The 21540-nt window shown below is 38.5% G+C and overlaps 1 long non-coding RNA gene across 1 annotated transcript; it reads right to left on the bottom strand.

The window, feature by feature from the left end:
* Nucleotides 1–15995: 15995 nt before the first annotated feature.
* On the bottom strand, nucleotides 15996–19346 carry LOC141555538 (uncharacterized). Its single transcript, XR_012486248.1, has 3 exons — nucleotides 19218–19346; nucleotides 17975–18157; nucleotides 15996–16167 (listed from the first exon to the last, which is right to left on the bottom strand). It is a non-coding gene; the product is annotated as an uncharacterized LOC141555538 (long non-coding RNA).
* Nucleotides 19347–21540: the final 2194 nt, after the last annotated feature.

The raw sequence follows: 21540 nt of genomic DNA, 5'->3' as shown, positions 1-21540 counted from the left end.
TCCCCCACCTGCCAACTCTAGGAAGAGAATGGGAAGTGAGAATTCCACCATCTTTATAATCTATCACCTTCCAATGCCCTCTCCTTTTAGAGATTTTGACCTTAATGACTTCCCAAGTGATAACCAATGGAGTTTTTTTAATATATCTTTGCAAAATATCTTTAATTATTAATAAGACATACCCCTATCTCCTGATTATACCAAAATGGTTAGCTAGAAATCAGAACAGTCAAAACAGGGAGATACCTAGAGTTTTTCATGGCATGTGGGTGTTTATTTTGTGATTTAAAAAAAATCTGATTTATATAATCAATGCTCCAATTCATGGAAATCAACATCTAGATGCCATAATTTTCCATGGTAATATAATTTTCAAAACTTGCTTAGGTTATGTAATATCTCACCCTACTCCTCTGGAAAACAGACAGTCCTCTCAGGTATTCTTACCCATTACTCATCTTCACATACATACAGTCCAGTAATACACAGCCTACTTGCTATTCTTCACATGTAATATTCCATCTTGTCTCCTTGGGCTTGTTACTGAGTGTCTTTTCATGCCCAGAATGCTTTCTATTCTCATCTCCATTTCTTTTTTTGTTTTGTTTTGTGTTGGATTTTTTTTGGTTTTTGTTGTTGTTGTTGTTTTTCCTGAGGCAATTGGGCTTAAGTGACTTGCCCAGGGTCACACAGGTTAAGTGTCTGAGGTCATATTTGAAGTTGGGTCCACTTGACTTCAGGGCCGGTGCTCTAACCACTGTACCACCTAGCTGCCTCCTCATCTCCATTTCTTAGAAGCTCAGGTTTTCTTTTAGACTCAGCTCAAGCATCACCTTTTTTTGGGATAGCTAAGAGAGTTGACCCTGAAATGCCTCCTTTCTGGACCAGCTCTCCCAAGGACAAATGAGATCAGGCTTATTTCCATTATGTAGGTGCCCTAATCTTAGAGGCTTTGTGAGTGTCAATAGGACTGGGTTTTGATAATGGCAATAAGTAAGGCTACCCTTACTCTCATTTTATGTTCTCTTCTTCGGACACTGAAGGATTCTGAAAAGAAAAATCCACTCTTACCCCCAGGCCTAGAGACCTCGGAATATCAGATATTAGCTAGCATTTATATGACACTTTAAAATTTTTAAAGTAATTTACACACACACACACACACACACACACACACACACATTTCAGGGAAGGAAGAAGATAATGATGGTTAAGTGACTTACTCAGAGTCACACAGCTATTGTGTCTAAAACTGGATTATGAACTCAGGTCTTCCTGACAGCTATTTATTTATCTTTAGTGGGAAGCTAAAGTACGTACTGATACAAGGAGTCAGAAAGTCCTGAATTTAAATCGTATCTCAGATACTTACTGTGATTCTTGGCAAATCACTTAACCTCTGATAGAAGGAATATTAATACAGTATTATGAACTATGGTTTTAAGTAGTGACATACCTGAAATAGATTTTGAACTGGGGACCTCATTCAAAGTTATCCATGTGAAGATTTCTCTTTAGGCTATACTAACATTTTGTGTTGTGGATGTTATATGTGTCAGCTGGGAATATTCTATAATCTAAGGTTTCTTAAAGCTCTGATATTTTAAGGTTCTTTGGAAAAGCCTTTGGATCAGAGTTGTAGTTAGCTGTCCTGGTGCTGGGCTTCCGCATGGCATGAAGATGCTAGTCCTAAAGTGGGAAAAGAGAGGAATGATGGAAATAAGCTCCCATCAGGCAGAAATAGAGGTCCAGAGCCCTGAAAAAACCTGAATCAGAGAGCTATAGATTTGGACCTAGAAAAGATGGACCTCAGTGGTCATCTAGTCTAACCTCATTTTGCAGATGGGGAAACTGAGACCCAGAAAATCTAAGGGATTATTTGCTCAATGTTATGCAGGGGAATGAAGTAATGAAGTCCTATTTGAACCCAGGTTGTCTAGCTCAAAATTCAGTGCCCTTTCCAGTAACAGGTGATCATACTTCTCTGGACATTAATCTCTTTATTTGTATAATTCAATAAATCCTATTTTTCTGATACATTTCCTTCTACATACATGAGTGCAGGAAGTGTATCACTGGTTTTGACTCTCTTTGAGCCCCAGGTCAACAGTTGTCCCCCTTCAATCAGTGTTCCACTCTGCCCATTGGGGAGGGAAAGGATAGAAAGGGCTAAGGAAACAGAGGCTCTGGGGGCAGCCTGGTAGCTGGTCTCCTAGTCAAACCTGCTGGACAGCTCCACCATTGTTCAGAGCTAAGCATAAAACCTCTCCCTTGTGGTCCATGAGGCTGGTGAAGGAAAAGATCTGTTTCTGAAGAAACAAAACTTACACTCAGAAAGAACACCAACAACCTGAGTGTAGAGGACAAATGCCAGATGAGGGAGATACCCATTCAGGAAATTAGAGTGCTGAGGGAATGCTATGGGGCTAAAGATAGCATGCTAATCTTAAAGGAAAACAGATCTGGATTTAGAGTTTAGAGGACCTCTGAGAGGTCTTCTTCACATGTGTACAAAACTTATCCCTGATATTTACAATCTTGGACAAGCCACTTAACTTTTCTGGCCTCAGTTTCCTCATCTGTAAGATGATTATCTCTAGTTTGTTGTTGTAGACTGTAAGTGTCCTGAGGACAGGGACTATTTTTTGACCACAGTGTTTTGCATATTGTACGCACCTAAAACTTGTTGAACAAGAGTGAATTGGATCAGGGTTAGAACTGGAAGGAATCTTGGACAATAAGATAGAAGAGAGATCTTTGAGCCCAACTTCCTCCCCTATTTCATAGATGAGGAAATTTTAGTTCCAGAGAAGTCAGTTGCCCAGCCTCACACAATGACTCACGCTGACCTTGTGCTTTAAAGTTTGAATCATGGATCACAGTTTTTATTACTAGAAAGGAGGTATAAAGGCTATATAAGTGTGTGTGTGTGTGTGTGTGTGTGTGTGTGTGTGTGTGTGTGTGTGTGTGTAAATATAGCTGATATTTATAAAGGATTTTAAGGTTTGAATAGGATTAAAAACCTAAGTATCCCAATTCAACAACCCAATAATCATCACCTCCCTCTTAAGATGAATAATAAACTAATAAGAAATAAGCTGTTTGTTTGTCTCTTCAAATGTTAATCTGATGATCCAACATGAGGAAGAGCTCAGAGAATAAGAAGTTTGTATAGGAAAAACAATGGGATCCCCTTAGCTTTCTTCTTGGGGTCTGAGATTCTTCTGAGGAATCTAGTGGATAAATCTCTGCACCTCAATTCAGGAAATTCAAATCCAGCCTCAGTCACTTACTAATTCTGTGAACCTAGGCAAGTCACTCACCTTCCCCACCCCCACCCCTGTGAAATAGAGGCCAAGGAGGTTAAAGGATCCTAGATCTGGGGCTAAAAAGGGCTTCAGAAGCCACCTGGTGCAACCCTCACATTTGGAATACGGAAATTACTTGGCTTGCCAAAAATCACATAGATAATAATGAGAGATTAAATGACTTATTCAAAGTCACATAGGTAGTAATTATCTTCAGAAATGATATTTCCATCATCAGTTCCTCTGATTTCAGAACTAGATCTTTTCCCATTGCATCATAAATCAGGAAATGATTCCTGAGGGGGGTAGGAAGTTGATCTGAGTCTTGAAGAATGAGTTGGATTCATATTGGATTTAGAAACAGCTTCCCAGTTTCTAGGTGGAGCATTTCCTATCTCAGAATTGTGGCTGATGTCTCAATCTAGTCTGGGAATGAAAGGTTTTAGGGCCTTTAAAGATTGGAACTGGATGTAGAGAAGCCTTGCTTTCATAGAATGCTAAAGTTGGAAGGCATCTTAAAATGCAATCATGTAATAAAAAAAGAATTTGGATTTGGAATTAAAAGTCCTAGGTCTCAGGTTGCTATTTACTAACCTTCAACAAGTCACTTTATCTCAATAAGTTTCAGTTTTCTCAACTGCCATATGCATATTTGAATAATCTACCTTGCAGGGCTATTGGGAAGATAACATGATATGATGTGTGCAAGATGTTTTGTAAATTTATAGAAATTTAGAATATCTCATAATACACTATTAATATTCCTCTTACTAGAAAGGGAAAAGAAGGGAAAGGGAATAAGCATTTATTAAGTATATACTATGTGCTAAACACTATCTAAGTGTTTTATAAATATTATTTAATTTGATTTTCACAATAATCCTGTGAGCTAGTGCTCTTAGGCTCTTCATTTTACAGGGTCCCCCCCTACTAAACAGTATCTTTTTTCAATTACATGTAATTTACTTTTATAAGATTTTGAATTCCAAATTTTTTCCCTCCCTCTTCTCCTCCTCTCCAAGACAACAAGCAATTGTATTTGTTTTTTTTTTCCCTGAGGCAATTGGGGTTAAGTGACTTACCCAGGATCACACAGCTAGGCAGTATTAAGTGTCTGAGATCAAATTTGAACTCAGGTCCTCCTGAATTCAAGGCTGGTGCTCTGTCCACTGCGCCATCTAGCTGCCCTATAGCAAGCAATCTGATATGTTATACATGTACAATCTTATTAAATCTATTTCCACATTAGTTATGTTATGAAAAAAGAATCAGAACAAAATGGAAAGACCACAAAAAAAGAAAGAAAAAACAAGTGAAAATGGTATACCTCAATCTGCACTCAGACTCCATCACTTTTTCCTTTGGATGTGAGTAGCATTTTCCATCATAAGTCTTTTGGAGTTGTCTTGGATCATTTCACTGCTGAGAAGAACTAAGTCTTTCATGGTCATCACATAATATTCCCGTTAGAATGGTACAATGTTTTCCTGATCTTCTCACTTCGTTCAGCATCAGTTTATGTAAATCTTTCCGGGTTTTTCTAAAATTTCCTCATTATTTCTTATAGGACAATAATATCCCATTACAATCATATACCAAAACTTATTCAACCATTTCCCAATTGGGGGGCATCCCCTCAATTCCCAATTCTTTGCTACCATAAAACTGCTATAAATATTTTTTGTACAGGTGATCCCCATTTTACAGTTGAAAAAACTGGGACAGACAAAGTTTAAGTTACTTGCTCAAGATCATTCCTGGTTTTGAACTCAGATTTTTTTGACTCCTGGCCCAATGCTCTATCTACTATACTGCATAGCTGTCTCTAGCAAAACAGGCTTCATTTCAAAAACAAAGTAATGAAAACAGAATAGTTAAATAAATAACAAGTAAAATGATACACACAGAGGTGTACTCTCCTCCCAGATTACACCACCCATGTAAACAGAAATAAATGTACTGAACAAATATGCCCCAAAGCTAATATTTATGTAAAACTTACTATCTTCCAGGGAATGTGCTAATATTTTTACAAATATTATCTCATTTGATCTCCACAACTTAGAAGTAAGTGCTATTATTATCCCCATTTTACAGATGAGGAACTGAGATTAAGTCACTTGCCTGGGTCACACAGCTCCTAAGTGTTTGAGGCTAAATTTGAAGTTGGTCCTTCTGACTTCAGGCTCAGCACTTCTAGCTGCCCTAGAGGTAACAGACATTGTCTAGGAGCTTGCGAGCCATGACAATGCACTTTGCTGAGAGCTTCCCCTCCAAACCACCTCCCTGTCCCTGACACAGCTCCAAGCTGATGGCCAGTGAGGCTGCTCTGAAGCAGGCTGGTCTTATCATCTTCCGTCACAGGGCTCTCTCCACTGGGATGCTCTCTAGGTTGTCTGCTGCTCTCTGCTGGGATTCTGCTGAATTTCACTTGAGTTGTGGCTTCTTAACCACAGGGAGAGGCTTTTGGGCTTCTAGCCATAGCCTCAAGCTACTTCAGCTCTTTATTTTTAATGAGTTCTGTTCCACACCTGCCTTCAAATAGATAGACTGAAAAAGCCTGCAGAAAGTTTGGTTTATTTTCATTCTGCCATTTTTAACTCCTTTGTTTGTGCCTCCATTATTTTCCTTTGATTCCAGTCTACTATCAGATTTGGGTTGAGAAAATTTCTTTTGACTCTTTCCAATTCTTATTATTCCCTTGTAGTCCCTGCATATTCCTCCGAGACCTTCACTTAGCAAGATCAAAAGGAAGTAGAAGGAGAGCTGGGAAATTTTTATCCAGTATTCCTGGCACCGACATAATTGCTACCTTCCTTGGAGTTGTAAGAGACCTTGAAACACAATCAAAACCAGGGAACAGTAACAACAAATTACCTTTTGTTAGTATTGTACATGTATTAATTCTAGTTTTACAAAATGCTTTCTTCACCACAAACCTGTGAAAGAGATATACCCTCAGAAGCTCTATTACAAATGGGATTCACATACACCTGAGAACCTGAATAGATGCATCAGAAATACCTCATGATACCAGAGATGATAGAAAAACTTTGCATCCCAAGACTCAAGAGAGATTGGGAATGAGATTCAGATCCACATGAAAGTACCTTCTCTCTTTTTTTTCTTACTTTTTTATTGTTTTCTTTTTTCCTGGTTATACATGTACATTAATTTTGAAAAATACACATTTCTTTATGAATCATGTTGGGAGAGAAAAATCAGAACAAGAGGGAAAAACCACGAGAAAAAAAAACACAGAAGAAATAATGAACATAGCTTGTGTTGATTTACATTCATTCTTCATAGTCCTCTCTCTGGATGCAGATAACATTTTCTATCCAAAGTTTATTTGGATTGCCTTGAATCACCGAGAAGAACCAAATCTTTGATAGTTGATCACTTGTACAATTCTGTTACTTTGTACACTGTATTCCCCATTCTACTTGTTTTGCTCAGTATCAATTCATGTAAATCTTTCCAGTCTTTTCTAAAATCAATTTATTCATCATTATTTTATAGAGCAATAATACGCCATTACCTTTATATATCATAACTTAATCAGCCATTCTCCAATTAATGGTTATCCACTCATTTTCTGATTCTTTGCCACTACAAAAAGATCTCCTACAAGCATTTTTGCACATGTGGGTCCTTCTCCCTCCTATATGACTTCCTTGCGACACAGATGCAGGGTACCTTCTAAAAGTGCCTCATTCTCTGCCATCTTGGGATAAGATTAAGGGACTAGGGTCAAACGTGCATTTCAGGACAGCTTGAAGCTTCTGACTAGTAGTTATTTGCTCACTTAGATGCCCAAGCAGAATTTTCAGCTGCCTCTCTCCTCTACTAATTCCCGCAGCTCTCTTTTGATATAAAACTGTCACTCTCCCCTTATCAATCCCAGTCATTACACACCTGAGAATGTCAGGATACCATAACTATGGTATCTGGGGCTTTTCATAAGGACATGGAAAGTTAGAAGGTGTTGATAGTATCTGTACTCTTTCAATAATCCAGAAATAATTCAGTATAATACCTAGTTAGGAAGAAAAAATAGTTAAACTTGGAAGCTGCCCAATGACTTCCTTCCTCATACTAATACATCCAGCTCATTTCCTTGTCTTTTCCCTGGAGGGTATATTGTTGTTGTTGTTTGTCTTTTGCTCTCAAAAGGTTCCATGACATCTAGGAGATGATACCATGACATTCAGGTGAATTGGATTTGAGGGAAGACAAGGTTACCTTCAAAGCTATCTGGGTTCAGTTGTAAAATATAAATCAAGACGACTGGATATATTTTCTGTTTCAGACACCAACATTCTGGTCCTGGAGACTGACATTTTTTTCTCTCTTGGGATTGGGTTGCATTTCTCTACTCAACGCTGGCTCTCTTCCTTTCTCTCATTTAGACCATATTTCCCCTAAGTCCCATATTCTTCACACCCTTGATTTCCTACCAGATCAAGGCTGGCTGTCTCTCATCCAACTTCCACTAGTCTTAGAATCTATTCTACCTGGGACCCTGAAGGATCAGCTAGGAGGTGGGGATCAGTAGCAAAAGGAGCACACACTGACCATGCTTACCTCTCTCCCTTTCCATCTTCTACAGTCAGGCAGTCAACAAGCATTTATTAAGTGCTTATTAAATACAAAGAAAGGCAAAAAATAATGCCTGTTCTCAGGGGAGCATACATTCTAATTGGAGAGACAACAGGTAAATAGTGAGTTACAAACTATACTAAGGGGTTGGTGAGGGGGATGTACCAACTGCTGGAGGATTGACACTTCTTGCAAAAGATAGGACTTAAGCTAAGCCTAGGAGACAGCCAGGAAAACCAAGAGGCAGAGATAAGGGGGAAAATATTCCAGACATGTAGGACAGCCATTTCAAAGGTTAGGAGAGGGAATTTCATATTCAAAGAACTACAAGTAGGCCAGTGAGCTGATTCATAGAGAACACAGAGAGAGGTTGTGTAAGATGACTAAAGATAGGAAGAAACCAGATTATGAATATCTTTAAAGGCCAAACAGAGGAGCTATTTTTATCCTAAATGTAATAGGGAGCCACTGGAGTTTATTGAGCAGAGGAGAATATATGACATGATTAGACTTATGTAGAGTCCATATAGGAAGATCAGTGAGATGATCCAAATAGTCCAGATGAAAGGTGACAAGGGCCTGAGCTAGATGCTGATGGTGTGAGGGGAGAGGAGATATATCCTGTACAAGAGATGTGGTCAAGGAGGTAGATGGTGGGAGGGAAGAAAGGGTTCGCTCTTAGCATGTTAGAATTGGTGGTAGGCAAGGGAGTAAGAGGTTGAAGAGTAAAATATAGAGTAGAATTGCATTTTGTTACTCAAGGGATCAAGACAGGAAGGAGAGAAGAGGAAAGCCAGGACAGAAGTGATGATCTGGAAATTAATAGAGAAGAGGAGAGAATGGAGGTCACTGTAAGGATGAAGATAGGGAAAAATTGAATTGTAAAACATCATAATCAGATCATAAGATTTCCAAATTTCTGAATAAGAAAGTGGATTATGTGTGGAGGGAAGGTGGGATCAAAGTTTTGATCTGAGATGGAGTAAAAAAGTATTGTTGCTCAGTATTTTCAGCAGTGTCCGACTTTTCTCCAGCTCATTTTACAGATGAAGAAACTAACGCAAATGGTTAAGTGACTCGCTCAGGGTCTAGGCACACCTAAGGAGACAGAAGGAGTCTAAGCCATTGAGGAGTGAGTCCAAGAATAAGAGTCTGGCCGTTGGAAGGAAATCTGTTGAGGGAAGCATGAGATTAGATTGTTTAAAGTCCTCCCCTGAGATTTGACTTCCAGGTAGATGGTGACACTTTGTCCTGTTAGCCCCCAAGAGGTCCACTTTACAATAGGCAGAGCATGCAGAAGCATAAGACCAAATTAGGTCTAATTAGGAGACCAAAGTACCTTTATTCCTCTGAAGGAGGTCTGGGGAAGAGAAAAGGCAGTCATAAAAGATTTGTTCCAGAAGATAGTCCAACAATGGGAACGGCCCTAAGGCAGGGCTCCAGTGAATCAGAGATTTTGACTATTAACATTACTTTCTTATTACCTGAATGCATAACAGCCATGAGGAACTCTAAAGAGTATCTGATAGCTGGCTGCTACTCAGAGGCAGAGGCTCTGTGTCTAGCTGACTCAGCTCACTGTGTCCTCACTGAATATATTTCCCATGCTATGGCTAAGTAAGTTTCTTCTCCTTCACTGTAGAATTCACTGTTTCGTTTTGTTCTAATACCAGGTATAAATTTCCAAGGGACTACCTTGGGTCAGGCCCAGTCTGGAATACATACCCTCCACCTCAATTTAGCCCAGATTCTAGAATTCTTAGCTATAGTTTAACAGATTCAAGATTTGGGTGGTTTAGTGGACTGCAAGCTCAAGATGAGTCAGCAGTGTGATATGGCAGCCAAAAAAGCTAATGTGATTTTTGGGTTGCATTAAGACGAGTATAGTTTCCAGGAACAGGAAAATGATAAATCCACATCTGCCCTTGCCAGGTCTCATTTGGAGTAGTGGATTCAGTTCTGCAAATCACAGCTTAAGAAGGATGCTGATATGCACTTTGATACAAGCACATTTTGTTTCTGATGACCTTGCCCCAAATTACTCAGAGGGAACTGTGGCAAGCAGGGTTAAGTGACTTGCCCAGGCTCACACAGCTAGGAAGTATCTGAGGCCGGATTTGAACTCAGAAAAATGAGTCTTCTTGACTCCAGGTCTGGCACTCTACTGTTCCACTTAGTTCCTCCTAAACTATAGTTACCCTCTATTACCTCTAGGATCAAAAAGAAGCTTTTCTGTTTGACATTTTACGATCTTCATAACATGGAACTTTCATACTTTTCCAGTTTTTTTTTTTTTTTTAATGCTAAGTCCCCTCCACTTTATGATTCCTCTACCTTGCTGATGCTCTATTTCCCACCTTCATGCCTTTGCTTTGGCTGTCCCCTGTGCCTAGGCCTGCAATATTATTCTGTCTACTGGCTTCCTTTCAGATTTAAACTCAAATCCCCCTTCATGCAGGAAGGAGGCCTTTTTCTCCCCACAATACGCTTTTAGTGCCTTCCTTCTGAGATTGCCTTTCATTGTTGTTCAGTTTTTGTGACCTTTTTTGGAGGTTTTCTTGGCAAAGACACTGAAATGGTTTGACATTTTTCTCTTCCAGCTTATTTTACAGGTAAAGAAACAGTTAATTTTAATAATAATTAATAAACAATTAAGTGACTTTTCCAGGGTCATACAGCTAGCAAGTGTTTGAGGTAAATTTGAACTCATCCTACCTGGTACTCTTATCTACTGTCCCACCAAACTGCTCTTACCTTCTATATGCATTATATTTATCTTTTTATTTGTTGATATCTCATCCATTATAACATGGACTCCATGAAGGCAGGAAACATATTTAGGCTGTTCTTTCTACACCAAGTATTTAACATAGTGCGAGGCTCATAGTAAACATTTAAAAAATACTTGTCAACTTAATAAATAAAAATAAGCATTTATATTAAGAACTTATTATATTCTTCCTCTACTGAAGTTTGTGGAGAGGGTGAGATGGAGAAAGGGTAGAATGGATATAACATGCTTATGTTTATAGAGCAAAAACATAGTTTTTAAATAGGTTTTGGGAAAAATAGGAAGTGATGCTAATTCAGGAAAGGCCTGTTGAAGGAGTCAGAATTTGAGCTGGGCCTTGAGGGTTCAAAGAATTGGGAAATCATTCTAGGCTTTGGTGATAGACTAGGCAAAGACATGGAGGCAGCAGATGAGGTATCATATATGGGGAAGAGTAAGGAGGCAGTTGGCTGGAGCACAGAATGCATGAGGGAAAGTGGAGTAATGTATAATTAGCCTGGGAAGACAGATTGGACCATGATGGGGAAAAACTTTAAATTCCAAGCAGATTAATTTTATATATATATATATATTTATATATATATATTTTTTTTTTCATTTTTTTTTCTTCACAACCTAGTAGATTATAAGCTCCTTGAGGGCAAGGAGGATCCCAATAATCCCTAATACCTGGCACACTGACTGGTGTTTAATAATTGCTAATGGAATTGAATTGAACCTCCTGATTTCCTTATCTCTATGATTCAAAGTAATCTTCTTTTAGGGTAACTCTTCTATTGAGAATTTTCTCCATGTCACTATCCCCGTGCCCCTCAGCAAGAGAGTAAGGCCTCCCTTGCTTTGCTGCGCTATTCTATTATTTGGAACTCCAATCACATTATTGATAAGTTCCTCTTCATCCTAGAACATTTAAATCTCCTCTCTTTCTGTTTTCTGCTACTAATAAAAGCCTAATTCCTTCCAGAAAACACTGTATCCCTGGTAATCAATAAAGCTTCATGATCCTTTACCCTGGGCTGACTGTCTCTGACAAATCATGCTTGAGCTTCACCATTCAACAATCCCTCCTCCTCTTTTAAGATTCACTCCATCCATCTATGACATCCAGTCTCTAGCTCTTTGTCTTAGTCATCTACCATCTTTGAAGATCTTCTCCTCTTCTCATTTCCTGGCTCACAGTATTTTTCCCTAGTTCCAACCTCATATGTAGCACTGATGTTCATCCACACACCCTAGACTCCAAGCTGATCAGTCTCCTCAAACCGATGACCCATATCTTCTTCCCTTTCCCTCAGCAACTCATAAAGATAGTCACATTTAGATGTCACCATCATCCAAGACTGGGCTAGCTCCATAATCTTGAATTGGATTCAATACCACAAACATTTATTAAGTTCCTACAATGTGCCACATAAAATTCTAAGCAATGAGGATAAAAAGACAAAATGATATCATTCCTGCCCCACAGAACTTCACTCATGGAGAGAGACAACATATAAATACAAAACCTGTAAAACAAATATAAAGTGATTTGGCAGGGATGGGAGGGAGGATAAATAAAGTTTTCATGTAGGAATTTTCTCTTGATCTGAGTCTTAAGGAACCAGAGATTCCAAGAAGTACAGGCAAGTAGGGTGATCATAGTCCATGTAAGCCCATTAGCTTACAAACTTTATTGAAACTGAATCTCCTTTTTTCCCCTTCCAAATTAAGGTTCTGAGAGATGGACATCTGCAGAACAGATGACTCCAAACTGTGTATCCTTTCTACAATTTCATCACTAGTTATGATCTAATCTTTGTTTGAAGCCCTTCAATGAGAGAGGACAGAACTCACCACCTCCGAAAGCAGCCCATATCACTTTTTGTTTAGTTGTTTTTCAGTTGTGTATTACTCTTCATAACCCCATTTGGGGTTTTCTTGGCAAAGATACTGGAGTAGTTGTTCATTTCCTTCTTCAGCTCATTTTATAGATGAGGAAACTGAGGCAGACAGGGTTAAGTGACTGTTTAACATCCTGACTGTTATCCAACATGTTGTCTGTTCCTCATAGCTTTGTGTCATTTATAAATGACTTTTCTAAAGATGCCATCTATGCCTTCATCCAAGTTACTAATATAAATGTTAAATACTTTTGGACTAAAGACAAATCCCTGAAGCACATTTGTGGAGAGCTCCCCAAGTTGGCATTGAGCCTTTAATGTCCACAGCTTACCTCAGACATTTATTAGTTGTCACTTCTATGACTATCCTTCTGTATCTATGATATTTCCTCATTTATATGAGAGGATTTACCCAGATGCTTTCTATGATCTGACACACCATGAACAAGTCACCTAGCTTTCTAAGCCTCATCTGTAAAATGGGTAACAATCCCACCTCACAGGGCCGTTGCAAAGAGCACTCTGCTAACTCATTACTATCTCCTTATTTTGAGTTTCAACTCCTTATTCATTTCCAGTCAAAAGATTATTTTTTTACATGATCTGATTTCTTTAATTCATTATACATGATTTTTTCTACGTCGCCTTTGACATATTTGATATTTTCTCTTCCTTTTTAATAAAGAATATTGCAGAGCAAAAATGTATATTTAGCAGGACAAACATCTTTGCATTAGAATCTGTAGTTCACTTTGCTGTTCTCATTCTTTGTGCATCTATTTATAGCTTGAGGCAATGAGTTCACATCTTGGCTCTGCCTCTATGGAACATTAAGCAAGTCATATTCCTTCTCTATGTCTTAATTTGTCACCTATAAAAATGAGATCATTGGATTAGATGATAGTTAGAAAACCTTTTCAACTTTAAATCTATCTTTCTACAAAAGATTTTATTTTATTTTAATAGTATTTTATTTCCCCTCCCCAGTTAGATGTCAAGATTTTTAGTATTCATTTTTATAAAATCTTGCGTTCTAAGTTTCCCCCTTTCCTCTCCACTCCCATCCTCTCTTGCAAGCAGTTTGATATAGTTTATACATATACTATCATGTAAAACATATTTCCATATTCATTACAGTTGTGAAAGAAGTAGATCAAAAGGAAAAATGCCCACAAGAATGAATAAAGTAGAAAAAAACATGCTTTGATCTGCATTCTGATTCCATCAGTTCTTTATTTGGTCATGTATATCATTTGTGAGCCCTTTGCATCCTATAAATGATGGACTAAAAATCAGCCAACTCAGTATAATGAATACTGACATCCAAGTCAGAAAGACTCCTATTAAGGTGCCATTTCTGACATTATCTATATGATTACTGACAAGGATCTTAGCTTCTTGGTGTCCTAGAAATATAGTTTCTTTTTAAATGTATTTTTATTATGAACTTAACAAACATCAAGAAAATAGTCCTCTCTATATACATATTACAATAGACAAGAGAATTGTATATGAACCGTAGATCTTTATTATGGACAGCTTGCTTCTCTGTACTTTTTTCTGTCCTTCCTTTTCTACTCTGCATTAAAAAAAGATGCTTCTATGGCTTTTTCTTTTTTCTTTCTTTCCATCTTTTTCTATTTATTTCTATTTCTGTCTTCTTTTCTTCATTCTCTCCTTCCCTTCCTTTTCTCTTTCCTCTATTCCTTATTCTTTTTTAGCTTTTCCTCTCTCCTTCCTTCCTTCCTTCCTTCCTTCCTTCCTTCCTTCCTTCCTTCCTTCCTTCCTTCCTTCCTTCCTTCCTTCCTTCCTTCCTTCCTTCCTTCCTTATTTTCATATTCAGTCTTCATAATTTTCTCTCTGGATGAGGATGGCACTTTGCATTGTAAGTCTACTGGAATTGCCTTGATTCACCTCATTTTTGAAAAGAGCCAAGTGCATCACAGTTGATCATCATATATTTTTATTGTTACTGGGTACAATGTTCTCTTTGTTCTGATCACTTCACTAGCATCAGTTCATGTAAGTTCTTCCAGGCTTTTCTGAAATCATCCTGCTGAATATTTCTTAAAGAACAATTAATACTCCATTACTTTCTAAACCATAACTTATTTAGCCATTCTCCAACTGAGGAGCTTAATTTGAGAACTACTTTTCCACTATAATGGAAAAGCAGCAGAAGCCTCAGTAAAAATAGTAAAAATCAGAGAAGTGTGTGCTCAAGGTTATTTTCTATGCATTTTCTCTCTTTTTTTTGTATTCATTCTCACTCTCTCTCTACTCTTCTACTTACTAACTGTGAGACCTAGGACAACTTATCTTACCTCTCTGAAATTTTTTAAACTAGGACATCTTAATGCATGGTCCCTTGGGTAGTCTGAAGCCCATAGACTCCTTTTGGGAAGATAGTTTTAAGATACATAAAAGATATGAGATTTCAAAGAAAACCAATTATGTTAAAATGCAATTATTGAAAAAAATTTTAAAACAACTTCATGGAGTCACAGGTTAAGAACCTTTGATGTTAACGGAACTATTTTTATTATCATGAACTCATTTTCATCATTATGTCAAAGGAATGAATATGACAACTGTCTCCTACTCCCTGGGATCTACATTGTGGCAAAGGATTCAGGAGAAGAAATGTTTGACTCAAAGGATTGTGGATATATTATTTAATCTCCCTAGACCTCAGTTTCCTCATCAATCAAATGAGACAATTGAACTTAGACGGTCTCTAAGATACTTTTCTAACTCCAGAGATATAATCCTATGGCCCTGTAAGTGCTCACAGAGAATTTTAGCTATCCGTGTAAGAGAGGTTTGGGAGAGTGATGTTCTCTACACCTTTCAAAAACCATCTGCTAAAAGATGAGGTGACTTTGCTGTGAAGGACTGGGGATGATTGTAAAAGGGGAGTTTGGGGTCCCTCAGGGCTGCTTTCTCTCTATAAGAGAGCTAGGAAAGAATGCTGGGGAATAAGGTATTCTAGGAAAGGGCTCACAAGAGAAGTAACTGGAGATTTGACTGGAAATTGGTAGAAACTTGTGGGAAAGACCTTGTTCCTGGTTCTAAGAAAAAGGCAAGATTTGGTCACAATAATTGGAAGACATAGCTTGGGGGATTAATATTGAACTTTGAATCCAAATCCTGTCTATAATAATAATGCCCTTTAAAGTCAAAGCAAAGATTTGAACCCAGTTCATCTAATTCCTAGGCCAGTGCTCATTCTACCTTATCAAACTCCCTCTTTTAAGGTTGGGGAAGGGGAAAGAGCTAATGTGCCACTCCCCATGAACCTTTCTTCCTTCATCTCAAATCACTCCCAAGAAAAGCTTATGGGGATTACTCTGGGATTTCCTCTCTCTCCTTTCTACCCTCTTCCTAGTTACAAAATACAGAACAGAAATGTAGAGAGATGCTATATCTTTAATGGTTGTTGGAAGAAAAGATCCTAAGAAGGGAGATAATCTCTCCTCCGCTCCTCCACCAGAGGTCCAAAGGAGAAATCCCAGTGCAGGAACTTGAGGGAAGGATGATGCTTCAGCTCTAGCACTCCATGGCTTTCACATGAAAATTTAATCTGAGGAGAGACAAGAAGGTTAGTCTAAGGACAGGGTGCTGGGGGCCAGACCATTGTGTTCTGCTATAGAAAGCACCTCCCACATACACAAATGCCCATAGAGTTGTCCACTTTGTCCTCTGCCCAATTTCAAGGGCTTAACCTTTTCCTAGAGAGGCTGCTACCCAGTAGAAAGTAAGGAAGGGGAAGGAGAAGACAAAAAGGAAAGGAAAAAAGAAAGGAAAAGAAAGGGAAAAGAGAAGGAAGGGAAGGATAAGAGCATTTAACAAGTACCTCCTAAGGGCTAAGCACTTTACAAATATTATCTTATTTGATTCTCATTACAACTCTGGGAAGTAATGAGATTTTATAGTTATTTTATAGTTGAGGAACCTGAGATAGAAATTAAATGATTTGCTGAGGCACAATTAGAGACTGAAGTGGGATTTGAACTCAGGTCCTCCTTGACTCCAATCTCAGTGCTCTGAAAATACTGAGCCAGGAGTCAGAATATGATGTTTTTGCTATGTGACTCTGATCAAGTCATTCAGTCTTACTGAGCCTCAATTTCTCTATAATAAGGAGAACAATAAAAATTCTTATTGTTGTGTAGTTCACAAGTTATTGTGAAAGCTTAAAGGAAATCAGAATTATAGGATTGTACAATTGAAAGAAATCTTGGAGTTAATCTAATCCATTTCCTGCTTGAAGTCTGTACAGAGTCCCTGAGAAGGAATAATCCAGTCTTTTTTCAAACATCTTCATTCATAGGGAACTCACTACCTGCCAAGGCAGCCCATTCAACTTATTTTCACACAGATGTCTATTAAAACTCTCTGGGTGACCTTGGCAAGTCACTTAAGTTTGATTGCCTCTCTTCCTCCCAAAGCCCCCCTTACAACGTAATTTTCTTTTAAAAAATTATTATAGTTTTTTATTTACAAAACATATGCATGGGTAATTTTTCAGCATTGACCCTTGCAAAACCTTCTGTTCCAATTTTTCCCCTCCTTCCCCCCGCCTCCCTCCCCCAGATGGCAGGTAGACCAATACATGTTAAATATGTTAAAGTATAACATGTTATTTTCTATATAAAACCCAAATCTGCCTCCCAGTGAAATCTTCCAGTTGTTTTTAGTTCTTCTAGGGCCATATAGATTTAACAAATGTTTGTTCAATTAAGCAATGAGATCAGAAAGCAATACCAAGCTCATATAGCTTGTGAATGGCAGGATCATACAATTAAAGATTTAGCTTTCAAAAAGACTGTAGAAACCATGTAGTTCAACCCTCTTATTTTACAAAAGAGAAAACTGAGGCTGAGAGAAGAGAAGTGGTTGTCCAAGAATATAGGCAGCAAGCGCAAAGCCAAGATTGAACATCGCTTTACCAATTCCAAATCTATAGCTTTTCTCACTGCATTGCAGTGCCTAAAGATGAGAGTTCAGACCTCCTATTCCCCAACCAAGGGCTTCTTCCAATATACCTTAAAGCCTCCCTTACAATACAATAAATAATAAATAAAAAAAAATAAACATAAAAAACATCTCAAATGTTACTATTGTCAGTTGTTATCACTGTTGTTGCTCATTGTTTCAAAGAGAGGTCTCTTCACCCAGCCCTCCTAACCCATACCCTTTCCAGTCTTCTTCCACCTTTCTTTTTGTTCTTTCCTCATCTTCTCCTTGGAGAATAGATCTTTGAGTGTGGATTCTCTCCATACTCCCCATGACAGCCCTTCTTTCACCCAGGGCAGCCCGAATGCTTTTGGCATTTGTTAGGACATGGAAGTGGGATTAGGTATAAAATAGCACATGAGAGCAAATACCTGATTTTCAAGAAATTAAGCTTTTGGATAAATAGCTCTTGAATGAAGAATGGTCCTGGATTGAAGCATCGCTGGTTGAATGGCTCCTGATCTCACGGTTCTTATGTGAAGAATGCATCTTGGAAGAGTGGTGGCTCTTCATGGCATGGTCTTTACTGGGTAGCTGATGTGGATGAGGTTTCTCTTTAAAAGGAGTTGTGATTTAAGGGAAAGAAATGCCCACATTCAGATTGTTACTTCCAGCTGTCAATTTTTAACCCCTTACCCAATGCCAGTTGCCTCCCATAGGAGCACCAAAGTGCAGCTTGAGGGTGGAGTCTGAGGAGACAGATGTTCCACAGCAAGGGCAGTTAGGTCATAAGCCTCAAGGACTCAGTGACCTATTCTGAAAAGACTCAGAGTTAAAAGGCAGTTTAGGGTAACAGTAAAAATATAGTCAGGTAATAAATATAATAACCTAAAGTAACCTGCTTAGATTTTATTATGATTTTAATAATTATCAAGATGATATGGCTACTACATATACTAATAATTTAAATATCTCTAGGCAACTAGAATGCATGATAAATTAAATATCTGCCTTTTCTGGCCTGGGAGTCATTCTTACAAGCGGCTTGAAATGATCAATCACTTTTTGACAACACTCTCCTGTGTATAGTAAATAAAGTGAATCAAAGTTTGTAGAACCTGTTCCTATCACAGAACTTTGATCTTGTCTTCCCACCAAGCAATGTCCTCTGTGATTTGAAACAATCACTTAAAAACTGTTCCCGCAGGGCTGGAGAATACTCATATTATCCTGTATTCCTGGGCTTGTCATGGGAAATCACTCAGACCCTGAAAATGATTATATTGTAATCCATATTCCATGATTTGTGTATAAAATCTCTACCTTTCCTGCATCAGGAAGAGATCTGCCTAAGAGAACTTCCCTTTTGCAAACTCTTACTCTGAAAGTGATGAATTAAAATGCTATTAGATCTCTAAAACTTCTCTACTTTGTGTGGCTCTAGCTATTCACAGTTTAGAGACCAAGACAGCAAAATTCAGTTAATATTTTCAATCACCAATAAAGACATCACATCTCCCTGCACCTCCATTCTGTACTTTGTGACTGGAGAGAAGGTGAGGGGGCAGGAGATTCCCTGCCAGCTCCCCTCAGGTTCGGGTGACTTCTCAATATTCCTTCCCATTTCCACATGATCCAGGTCTGCCTTCTCCTGTGCCCACAGTCTTGACAAACCTTTTGAGGACTCAGACACCAAAGTTCCAATGACCAGGAGCAGCAGAAGGGAGAAGAGGCAACTAGAATGCATGACTCCAGAGAGAAGATACTGTGAGAGCTGAGGCTGGTTCCCTGTTTTATTCCTGCCTGATCAGATATATCATAGGGAGGGGCCTCTGTCCTGACCCAGCCACATGACCATAGGACCAGGTTCATGTGTCCCTGATGAAATCACTTTCTTAGCATTGCTCCTTGTGACGAGAATATCCAACAGGAGGTCATCTGATCAGTCCTTTCAAAGAAGCAGAGCAAGCTGGAGTTTGCCTGGCTCTTGCTGGGGAAACTAGTCTTGCCATATAGTTTCTTTAGTATTTTTCTCAGAGAATTTAGAGCAGGAAGGAACTTTTGAAATCATTTGTTCTCAGCGAGGTTGGCATGATGTATCAGAAATATCAGAAAACTGGGATTTAAATCTACATTTTTCATCTACTAATCATGGATCTTGGCTGAGGACTGGACTTCTTTTTTGGCCTTAGTTTCATCATCTGTAAAATTGGGATAATAATACTTGGCTTTGCTGTCTTAGAGTTATGTTGTAAGAAAAATGCTTCATAAACTTAAAAGAACCATGAGAATTATTTTCTTATTTATTCATCTTCTTAATGGACTTAGGCCTGGAAAGGATAACTTCTGATCACCTAGTCCAGAACTCTCAAACTTGAGATTTAGAATTGACTGGCAAGCTTAGAGAGTTCCTCATTGACAGACTAGGAAACTGAGTTCCAGAACCCAGCTTCTTAAACTATAATTTGTGATCCCATATGAGATCTCTTAACTGAATGTGGGGTTTGCAAAGTTACGATTTATTATCAGTAGATGTGTGATTTGTACACCTATTTTACATATCACTACACCCAGGGTCATATAAGAATTTCTTGGGTGAAAAAGGGTTGTGAATTGAAAAAGTTTCAGATACCTCCATCTAGAAGGATTAATGATTTGCCTAAATATGTCTGGCATGTAAGTTGTCTTGTTCAGTCAGGTCCACTCTCCATGACCATATTTGGGATTCTCTTGACAGAGATACTAGAAGGGTTTGCCATTTCCTTCTCCAGTTCATTTTCAGGTGAGGAAGTTGAGGCAAATGAAGGACATGTTTGGGATTCTCTTGGTAGAGATACTGGAGTAGTATGCTATTTCCTTCTTCAGATTATATTACAGGTGAGGAAACTGAGGCAAATTAGTGTAATATAGCTAGTAAGTATTTGAGATTGGATTTAAACTCTGGAAATGGAGTCTTCCTGACTCCAGAGCCAGATCTCTATGCACTCTGGTACCTTAGTTACCCCTAGCAAGTTGCGCAGCTAGAATTTGAACCTAATTCCTCCACTTCCAAATGTAGTGCCTTGCCTTGCTTCCTTTTTACTTTTGAAATTATGCTATGGATTTTAAATCACTCACTGTGGACAAGTCATTCAGGCCCTTGGAATCTCATTTTCCCCATTTGTAAAATGTAAAGAGTTAAACTAGGTGATCTCTAAGATCCCTTGCAGCTAGAAATCTGTAATTCCACTGATAATAGACAACATTTATTTAATTTTTCCTATGTGATAGGCACTGTGCTAAGTGTATTATATGTATTATTTCATTTGATCCTGACAACCTTGAGTAGTACTTGTTATCCCTGTTTTACAGTTTAGGAAACTGAAGATGAGAAACTTGTCCAGTATCACACAGGTAGAAAGTATCCAAAACCATATTTGAATTTAGATCTTGATTCCCAGCCCAGTGTCTTATCTACTGGGCCACAATTGCTATAAATAATGAGATTTCAGCGGACATTATGAGTGTGTGTGTGTGTGTGTGTGTGTGTGTGTGTGTGTGTGTGTGTGTGTGTAAGGGTTCATTTGGGTGAGAGGGGGGTTTCCTATGCCCCTCCAAGCATTCTATAAGCAAGGGACAACTCTTACATTATAGATAGGCAGGGCATGTTTGGCAGGAGTGTTGGTAGAGAAGTTCTGTACCAGTGCTTTGACTGACAATGACCATGAACCCAGTTATATGGACACTAAAAATGAAGGAGAGATTGTCAAAGATGGGTCTTTCCCCTATCTCCACTAGCCAATATTCTCTCAGAGCCTGCAAGGAGGTGACCAAAGTGCAAGTGAACTTCGTACAAAGAGTTCTGAACAGTCTTACTCTAAAAGGGCCCTGGAGAACATTAAGGGGAAGGTACCAATAAAGGGGATGAGTCTGAAGACCATGCCACAGGACAATTGATTGCCAGAACTAGGTATGTTTAGCACGGAGAAGAAAGAAGAAACATCAGAGGAAATAGGAT

This window comes from Sminthopsis crassicaudata, chromosome 2 (assembly GCF_048593235.1).
Source record: "Sminthopsis crassicaudata isolate SCR6 chromosome 2, ASM4859323v1, whole genome shotgun sequence".
NCBI classification, from domain to species: Eukaryota; Metazoa; Chordata; class Mammalia; order Dasyuromorphia; family Dasyuridae; genus Sminthopsis; species Sminthopsis crassicaudata.
The sequence above is the reverse complement of the archived record's forward strand: the minus strand, read 5'-3'. Positions and strand labels throughout refer to the sequence as shown.